The 8,996-nt window shown below is 42.6% G+C and overlaps 1 long non-coding RNA gene across 1 annotated transcript; it reads left to right on the forward strand.

Moving 5' to 3' along the window:
- Positions 1 to 5,973: 5,973 nt before the first annotated feature.
- LOC147703181 (uncharacterized) lies at positions 5,974 to 8,996 on the forward strand. Its single transcript, XR_015297285.1, has 3 exons — positions 5,974 to 6,011; positions 6,818 to 6,865; positions 8,869 to 8,996. It is a non-coding gene; the product is annotated as an uncharacterized LOC147703181 (long non-coding RNA).

Here is an 8,996-nt window from a genome sequence, read left to right on the forward strand (position 1 = left end):
TCAGTATTCAGTACAGTGTTAAATATGAAAGTACAAGCCTCAAAATGCAGTGTGCTGATGGCTAAAATGCAAGGGCTTGCCGAAGATAATTAGGTAGAACTGCCATGAGACAGCTCTGACATGTTTAACAAATGAAACATTGCTTTTATGTCTAATTCTTGTATTTAAAAGTGCAGGTAAAAAAATTGCCCACATGCCCCTTGGTAGATCGAACCTCTTGCCCATAAAGGGTAAACAAGCATTGCATAGCCAATAGGTCTCGCATTTGGAACCTTATACGTTTTTAGCCATGCAACAGTTGATGTTGTTGCAACAAGGATATTGTACTGCATAACTAAATACTTATAATGCTCCAAAGGTGCTATGCCAATGCTGGTTTCCTCTTTTTTCTGAAAATGTATGTCATTTTGAACCTAAATATGGTATGTTGGGGTGGTAATTACCAATGTCAGACAATAACTATGTACACTACCTCAAAAAAAAAAAACAGAATATATATATATATATATATATATATATATATATATATATATATATATATATATATACCTCCAAAACAGTTCCTTTGCGGGAGATTATGCAGCGCTCATGCATGTGCGGTATCCTGCGGCAGAACCAAGCCGCTAGTATCCTCAAAACTTTCTCCCTGCTGGGAAAAAACGGGTCGCACAGCCAACTTCGGATTTTAAACAGCAATCCTTTTTATTTTGCTCATTTCCAAGGGCAACAGGCACAGAGATCTACGCGTTTCGGTGTCACTCCACCTTGCTCACGATCACTGGGTGTGCCCCACCCACAAACATTTAACCACAACAATTTTTTTCATTTTTTCAAAAAACTGTGTTTCCTGTCACATGGTGTGCTAAGGATTGTGGTCCTTGTAGTTTTTACGAATTTTTGACAAAACCAATCTATACAAAAAGTGCATCCAAATTGTAAATTGAGTATAACTTAACAAAATTAAATGCATTTTCGTCATGTGCCTTCCAATAGGCTTCGATTATCAATGTTTCGTTTGCCTTCCAATAGGCTGACTCATACTTGATATTGAGACTTATCTTTGCAACTTTAATTCATTATTGTCTGTTCAAAGGTGCACATACAACTCCTCCGACTGATTCATCCCATTAGGGTGCAGGGTCCTCAGATTAATGATGAATTTCGATTCAGCTTGTCGCAGTTTTTTCGCTCGATCACCCCCCCCGCTCACCTTTTGGAATTGTTTGAATGCCATAAAATTTCAGTTTTTGCCAATCACCCTGGTGTGCAAGTTCCATATGTTTGGCTATGGCATTAGAGCGGTCCTTATGTATTGTGGCCCTCATATGTTGCAAGATTCGGTTCTTCAATTCCACAGTTGTACTTCCAACATATTGCATGGGGCAAGGGCACTCCACAACATATACAGTGAATGGTGTTTTGCACGTGATGCATTGTCTTATTTTCCATTTCTTTTTGTTGGCCAAAGTAATTTCTTTAGTTGGCTTGGCTATCTGGCACATTTTGCACCCATGGCATTTCATGAACCCTTTAGTTTTCAGCCAATCATCCGGTCTTTTTTTCTGGAAGTGGCTGCGTATCAAATGGTCCTTAAGGTTTTTGGCACGCCTGTAGGTTATTATGGGATGTGTTCCAACAATCTCTTTGACAGTGTTATCTAATTGTAACAACTTCCAATTTCTTCGGAGAATTTTGCCAATCTTTTCACTTTCTTGTGAATAGTCTGTTATTAGACGGATTTTGTTTGCCTCGGGATCAACTTCTTTGTTTTTTCTCTTCAAACACTCCTCGCGTGTTTTTGTACTGCTTTTTGCGAGGCTGTCTTTCACTGTTTGTTGTGGGTATTTCCTTTGGATGAATCTTTCCATTGTACGTTTACTGTTCCTTTTCCACTCATCTTCTTCACTGCATATCCTCCGGATTCTTAAAAATTCACCGTAAGGAATGCTGTTTAGTAATGACTTTTGGTGGAAACTGGTAGCTTCTAACGTGGCATTTGTAGATGTTTCTTTTCGATGGAGAGTTGTGTGAATTTGCTGATTTTTTATATAGATTTCTGTGTCCAAGAATATTATTCTCTCCTTGCTCATATTATATGTGAATTTCAAATTTTTCACGCTGGTGTTCATTGTCTGAAAGTATTCTTGGAATTCTGTTTCTGTTCCATCCCAAATTATGAATAGATCATCGATGAATCGCTTCCAACTCACCACTTTATTCACCGACCATTCATTTTTTGAGTTCCACGCTATTTCTTGTTCCCACCAACCCATTGTGAGGCATGCGTACGATGGACTAAAGGAAAAACCCATAGCCGTCCCGCTCCATTGTTTGTAGATTTCACCAGCAAAGGTGAAGATATTTTGTTCCAGGCAAATTGTTAGCATTTCTTCCAACATTTTATTATGGTTGTTGAACTCCAAAGTTCTTTCTTTTAAGAAGAAATTGCAAGCTTTCACACCCATGTCATTGTCAATATTGGTGTACAAACCAATCACATCCATTGAAATAAGCCAGTACGATTCCTGCCATGGTGTGTCTACCAGGCTCCTTAGTAGGTCACTTGTATCCTGTATGTAGGAGTTTAATTTAGATACTGATGGTTTTAGGAAGTGATCGACATATTCCGCCATTGGCTCTAGTAGTGAGCCCTTCGCGGAAATTATTGGCCTTCCCGGTGGTTTTTTTTGGTCTTTGTTGGAAAGACATTGGATTAATTGATGATATGGAATTGAAATTTCTAACTGTGGCTCACCCTATTTTGGCAACTATTTATTTTTTGCCAAAAATTCACAAGGACCAAAAAAAACCACCGGGAAGGCCAATAATTTCCGCGAAGGGCTCACTACTAGAGCCAATGGCGGAATATGTCGATCACTTCCTAAAACCATCAGTATCTAAATTAAACTCCTACATACAGGATACAAGTAACTTACTAAGGAGCCTGGTAGACACACCATGGCAGGAATCGTACTGGCTTATTTCAATGGATGTGATTGGTTTGTACACCAATATTGACAATGACATGGGTGTGAAAGCTTGCAATTTCTTCTTAAAAGAAAGAACTTTGGAGTTCAACAACCATAATAAAATGTTGGAAGAAATGCTAACAATTTGCCTGGAACAAAATATCTTCACCTTTGCTGGTGAAATCTACAAACAACGGAGCGGGACGGCTATGGGTTTTTCCTTTAGTCCATCGTACGCATGCCTCACAATGGGTTGGTGGGAACAAGAAATAGCGTGGAACTCAAAAAATGAATGGTCGGTGAATAAAGTGGTGAGTTGGAAGCGATTCATCGATGATCTATTCATAATTTGGGATGGAACAGAAACAGAATTCCAAGAATACTTTCAGACAATGAACACCAGCGTGAAAAATTTGAAATTCACATATAATATGAGCAAGGAGAGAATAATATTCTTGGACACAGAAATCTATATAAAAAATCAGCAAATTCACACAACTCTCCATCGAAAAGAAACATCTACAAATGCCACGTTAGAAGCTACCAGTTTCCACCAAAAGTCATTACTAAACAGCATTCCTTACGGTGAATTTTTAAGAATCCGGAGGATATGCAGTGAAGAAGATGAGTGGAAAAGGAACAGTAAACGTACAATGGAAAGATTCATCCAAAGGAAATACCCACAACAAACAGTGAAAGACAGCCTCGCAAAAAGCAGTACAAAAACACGCGAGGAGTGTTTGAAGAGAAAAAACAAAAAAGTTGATCCCGAGGCAAACAAAATCCATCTAACAACAGACTATTCACAAGAAAGTGAAAAGATTGGCAAAATTCTCCGAAGAAATTGGAAGTTGTTACAATTAGATAACACTGTCAAAGAGATCGTTGGAACACATCCCATAATAACCTACAGGCGTGCCAAAAACCTTAAGGACCATTTGATACGCAGCCACTTCCAGAAAAAAAGACAGGATGATTGGCTGAAAACTAAAGGGTTCATGAAATGCCATGGGTGCAAAATGTGCCAGATAGCCAAGCCAACTAAAGAAATTACTTTGGCCAACAAAAAGAAATGGAAAATAAGACAATGCATCACGTGCAAAACACCATTCACTGTATATGTTGTGGAGTGCCCTTGCCCCATGCAATATGTTGGAAGTACAACTGTGGAATTGAAGAACCGAATCTTGCAACATATGAGGGCCACAATACATAAGGACCGCTCTAATGCCATAGCCAAACATATGGAACTTGCACACCAGGGTGATTGGCAAAAACTGAAATTTTATGGCATTCAAACAATTCCAAAAGGTGAGCGGGGGGGTGATCGAGCGAAAAAACTGCGACAAGCTGAATCGAAATTCATCATTAATCTGAGGACCCTGCACCCTAATGGGATGAATCAGTCGGAGGAGTTGTATGTGCACCTTTGAACAGACAATAATGAATTAAAGTTGCAAAGATAAGTCTCAATATCAAGTATGAGTCAGCCTATTGGAAGGCAAACGAAACATTGATAATCGAAGCCTATTGGAAGGCACATGACGAAAATGCATTTAATTTTGTTAAGTTATACTCAATTTACAATTTGGATGCACTTTTTGTATAGATTGGTTTTGTCAAAAATTCGTAAAAACTACAAGGACCACAATCCTTAGCACACCATGTGACAGGAACCCCAGTTTTTTAAAAAAATGAAAAAAATTGTTGTGGTTAAATGTTTGTGGGTGGGGCACACCCAGTGATCGTGAGCAAGGTGGAGTGACACCGAAACGCGTAGATCTCTGTGCCTGTTGCCCTTGGAAATGAGCAAAATAAAAAGGATTGCTGTTTAAAATCCGAAGTTGGCTGTGCGACCCGTTTTTTCCCAGCAGGGAGAAAGTTTTGAGGATATATATATATATATATACACACACACACACACACACACACACACACACACATACAGGCGCGCAACACCCATTGGGCTCACAAGGCTTTGCCCCCCCCCTGTCGTGTGGGTCAGCCCGGGCTGACACAGCTTTGCGGGCTGGGGACCATCTAATTGCAGCCGCACCCGAGTACTTAACAGGTCTTTAAAAGACCGTTTACTTGTAAATTAGGCTTTTGTTGTGTTTTCACCCCTTCTTACAGTCACTCTGTATATAGTTGGAAAAATTAGCCCCCCCACCGAGATATTTTTCAGCCCCCCCCCCCGAAATTTGGCTCTAGTTGCCCGCCTGCACACATACATACATACATACACACATCACATAATTGTCCTCTTCATTGCTAAGAGCAGAATAAGTTTGCAAGCTTTGATAATCACAAAACAAATCTGATCTTGAAATCCTCCGGCAGTCAACTGGAACCTGGTGCTGAACACAGCAGCACAATTAGTATGCAAAGCTATGCAGACTGCCAGTCATCATGTCAAATCCCAATTAAAGTCAGCCAATCAAGCCTAGCCACACAAACAGTCTGATCTCACTATTAGAAGTCAAGCCATTTTTAAACCTGTGAAGACAGCCAATCAGCATCTGAAAATCCCCCAAATCCAGTAAATCCTTGCAATTCAGCCAATCGGCATCAGAACCTACTCAATGCTGATAGGGCGGGGGGGGGGGGGGGGGGGGGGGGGTTAAGGATCTCCACCCTAAGCGCCCATCGTCTTCTTGTGGCTGCGCTCATTATAAGGGAGGCATTGATTTATTTCTCCTGTAGTTCTCCAATTTTACTAATAAGGATCGATTTGCCTGTACTCCAACAATTACACAATCACTCGAGGGAGGGCGTTTTGCTTGTTTTCCTCTTATATTTACTCACACTAATCAAGATGATCAAAGGATGGTTGGTGCTTTGCTGTTAAAATATATGGATCCAGGCATGTTGTTGTACCATATAGCCACGAAGTGGCGCTGTTTCCTAGCTATTCATTTAAAAAGTCTCTGGAAGCACCCTAGGGAACCTGTAATATTTCACGCCACCACTCACCTGGCTCAAATATATTTTTTCTTTCTCTCTTTGCAGGATATGGAGGAGTCCAGCCAAACTACGGGGCAGGTGAGTAAATTCGTACTCACTACTCTCCTCACTCTGGGCCCGATGTAGGTAGCCCTTTACCGATCGGAATCGGCCGAAAATACCGATTTTCGGCCGTTTCCGATCGGTAAAGGGCTATCGAGATGTAGGGGCACATTTTCGTTATCATTACCGAATCGGTAATATTTACTGATTCGGTAATGATAACGATTCGGTAAAATTACCGAAAATGCAATGTAGGTAGCCAATGTTCCATCAGCACATGGCTTACAGAATCGGTATTTTACCATGGAATACAAATCCATGGTAAAATACCGATTCCTGTGTACATGCACATCTGTGCATGTACACATGTGCCATGTGACAGACAGACGTGCCCTTAGGGCATGTCTGTGTGCCACATTGCACACATGCCCGTTTTGGGGGTGCTAGAGGGTGTTAAAGTGACACCCCCTGCACCCTTGCCAAATTCGGTATTTACCGATTCGGTAAATACCGATTCGGTATTTGACTTTAATCCTATGGGCTTCAAAGGCCCATAGGATTCAATAGCAAATACCGATTCGGTATTTACCGAATCGGTAAATACCGAATTTGTAAGGAATCGGTAACGATTCCAGATGTTGGGACCTACATCCCATTTACCGATTTTGAAATACCGAATCGGTAAAATTCGGTATTTCAAATTCGGTAAATGGGATTTACCTACATCGGGCCCTCTGTCACCACTTTAAACGAGAGTTATCAGTCAAACATTTCGTAAATTGTTCCTGGGCAACAAATCGCAGTACAATTCTGAAGGTCTGTTGTTTTTGATTGGTTTGCAGCTCTGGGACGGCAGAGCGGATACCCTAACCCCGGGAACCAGAAAGCAGGTGAGGCAATAACAGGATGATTCGTGCTCTCTAAGCGCCCCGTATGTGTATGTCTCCTTCGCTCCAGCTGTATTTTCCGAACTTCCGGTTCAAAGCTAGGGGCGGGCGCGAATGGGGTAGGGCCTAGAAATACAGCGAAATATTTGAGGCCAGGACGATTTACCATTGTCCGTCTTGTCTTCTAATATCCGGGGTAAATGTATTTTAGGGTGTCCCTACCATAGTTTCGACATGCAGGAAGATTACATATTTGGATATGTCGGTGTGCATGCATGTAAACTACCCCCGCAAGGTCAATAAAGATGGTAAGTCCAAGGAAGGCAGGTCGCCTAAGCAGCACCAACTCTTCAGCAGCGATTTCAAAGCTGTAGCATTTAAGACCCATGGGGTCAACAGTCGAGTTTTAATAGACATATGATGTCACATTGTGATATTTTCTATTAAACTCTCGGCTGCCCCTGGCAACATTGACTCATTTTACAATGCAAAGATTAGTGCCTGAGGATGGCGTGAAAGTGGTGGGGCGGAGGTGCTGATGAATATCTGTTCCCCTATGAGCAGGGCTCAAGTCGTAAAAAAAGAAGTGGGGGGACACTGTCACCGGAAGTTACGTCACGACAGGAAGTGACGTCACAAAAGGAGCGAAGCTCCTCATCTCAGAGAGAGCAAAGAGTGAAGTTCAGCTGCTTGGCACGGGGGATGGCGTCCCCCCTGTAAAATAAGTGGGGGGACGCTGTCCACCCGCGTGGTACCCCGACTCGAGCCCTGCCTATGAGGGGCATCGTTGTGTTGTCAGTGATCAGAATATTATATTATACTGACGGTTTAAATAACCGGACCCAGATATACTAACGCTTTGACTTAGGGTGGAGTTTGCCATCCAGTGCAATCAGGATTTGAGTTGCATAGTGTCCCAAAGTAATGCAAAGTTGTGCTGTGTACTGCTTTGCGTTGATTTGTGCCAAGGGGCATTCCATGGGCGTTCCCAATGCAACCACCCATGGGTTTTGACACAAATCTCTATCTACAAACATTCATAGACAGGGATTTGTGTCAAATCTTTACACCTCCTCGAGGCAAGCGTAATGAGGAGAAATGTTTCAATATTACCTCTCTTTTCTAACTCTGCATACACAACTTTGTGTGTGTGTGCTTTGTACAGCACACACACACAAAGTGAGGAAACGCCTTTAAGCATAGTTTTTGTACTAGAATGGGCCCTTTCCAGGACAAAATGTAGGCTTGAGAGAACACAGAGACCCTTGCACTATGGCGGAAGGGTGTGTGTGTTGGCGCCGGGCAGTCAAAAGTGCATCAGCGCTGGGAGAGAGAGAAATGTACCATACCTTAGTAGATATGCAGGCTTAATACTTGAAATTTGAATGTAGAAGTTCAGGTACTCATTATCCCAGAGTACCTGTTTGCTGCTAAGAAGTGCTGGTGTTCTCCCATTTTAAATATTGCATTTCTGTTCAGAAGTGCGGGTTCTGTGGGGAGAGGTGTGGCGCTGCGGACAGGGTGACTGACGCTGGAATCTGGGGATCACAGTTCGATCCCCGGCTCCGGCGGCAGGTTAGCCCAGCACCATGTGACTCTGGGCAATAGCTTGCTTAATCTTCCCGACGGCCCCCAGCGCCTAGAGACCCTTACAGGTGATTGTTCGCGCTTTACAAATGTGGATTATTATTATTATTATTTAACGTTAAAGAAGCGCAGGTACTCAGTACCTGACAGTTCCTGACAGTACCTGCCCATTTAAAGCGCTTACTACTTCTCAGTGAGCCATATGCCGTGCGTAATTATGCTTCTGGGAGGTCGCGACTGTGAGAAATACAGGAATGGAGCAGTGTTGGTCTTTTGAGGTATTTGTGAATGTGATCATTACAGCCTAGAGACATGCAACACAGTGGGCCCTGCACCCCTGAGTGATGGTTCTTCCACTCAGTCGCGGGGTGGCCAGGCTCAAACTTGTCATGATTTAAAACTAAATTAACTTCCAACAGGTTATCCCAATGGAGCAGGCGTTGGAGCTTACCAGGCACCTGGAGCCTACCCTGGCGCTGGGGCATACCTTGGTGCCGGAGCCTACCCCAACGCCAGAGCCTATCCTGGAGCCGGACCTCAGCAAGGT

Source organism: Lissotriton vulgaris, chromosome 7 (assembly GCF_964263255.1).
Source record: "Lissotriton vulgaris chromosome 7, aLisVul1.2, whole genome shotgun sequence".
Lineage (NCBI taxonomy): Eukaryota > Metazoa > Chordata > Amphibia > Caudata > Salamandridae > Lissotriton > Lissotriton vulgaris.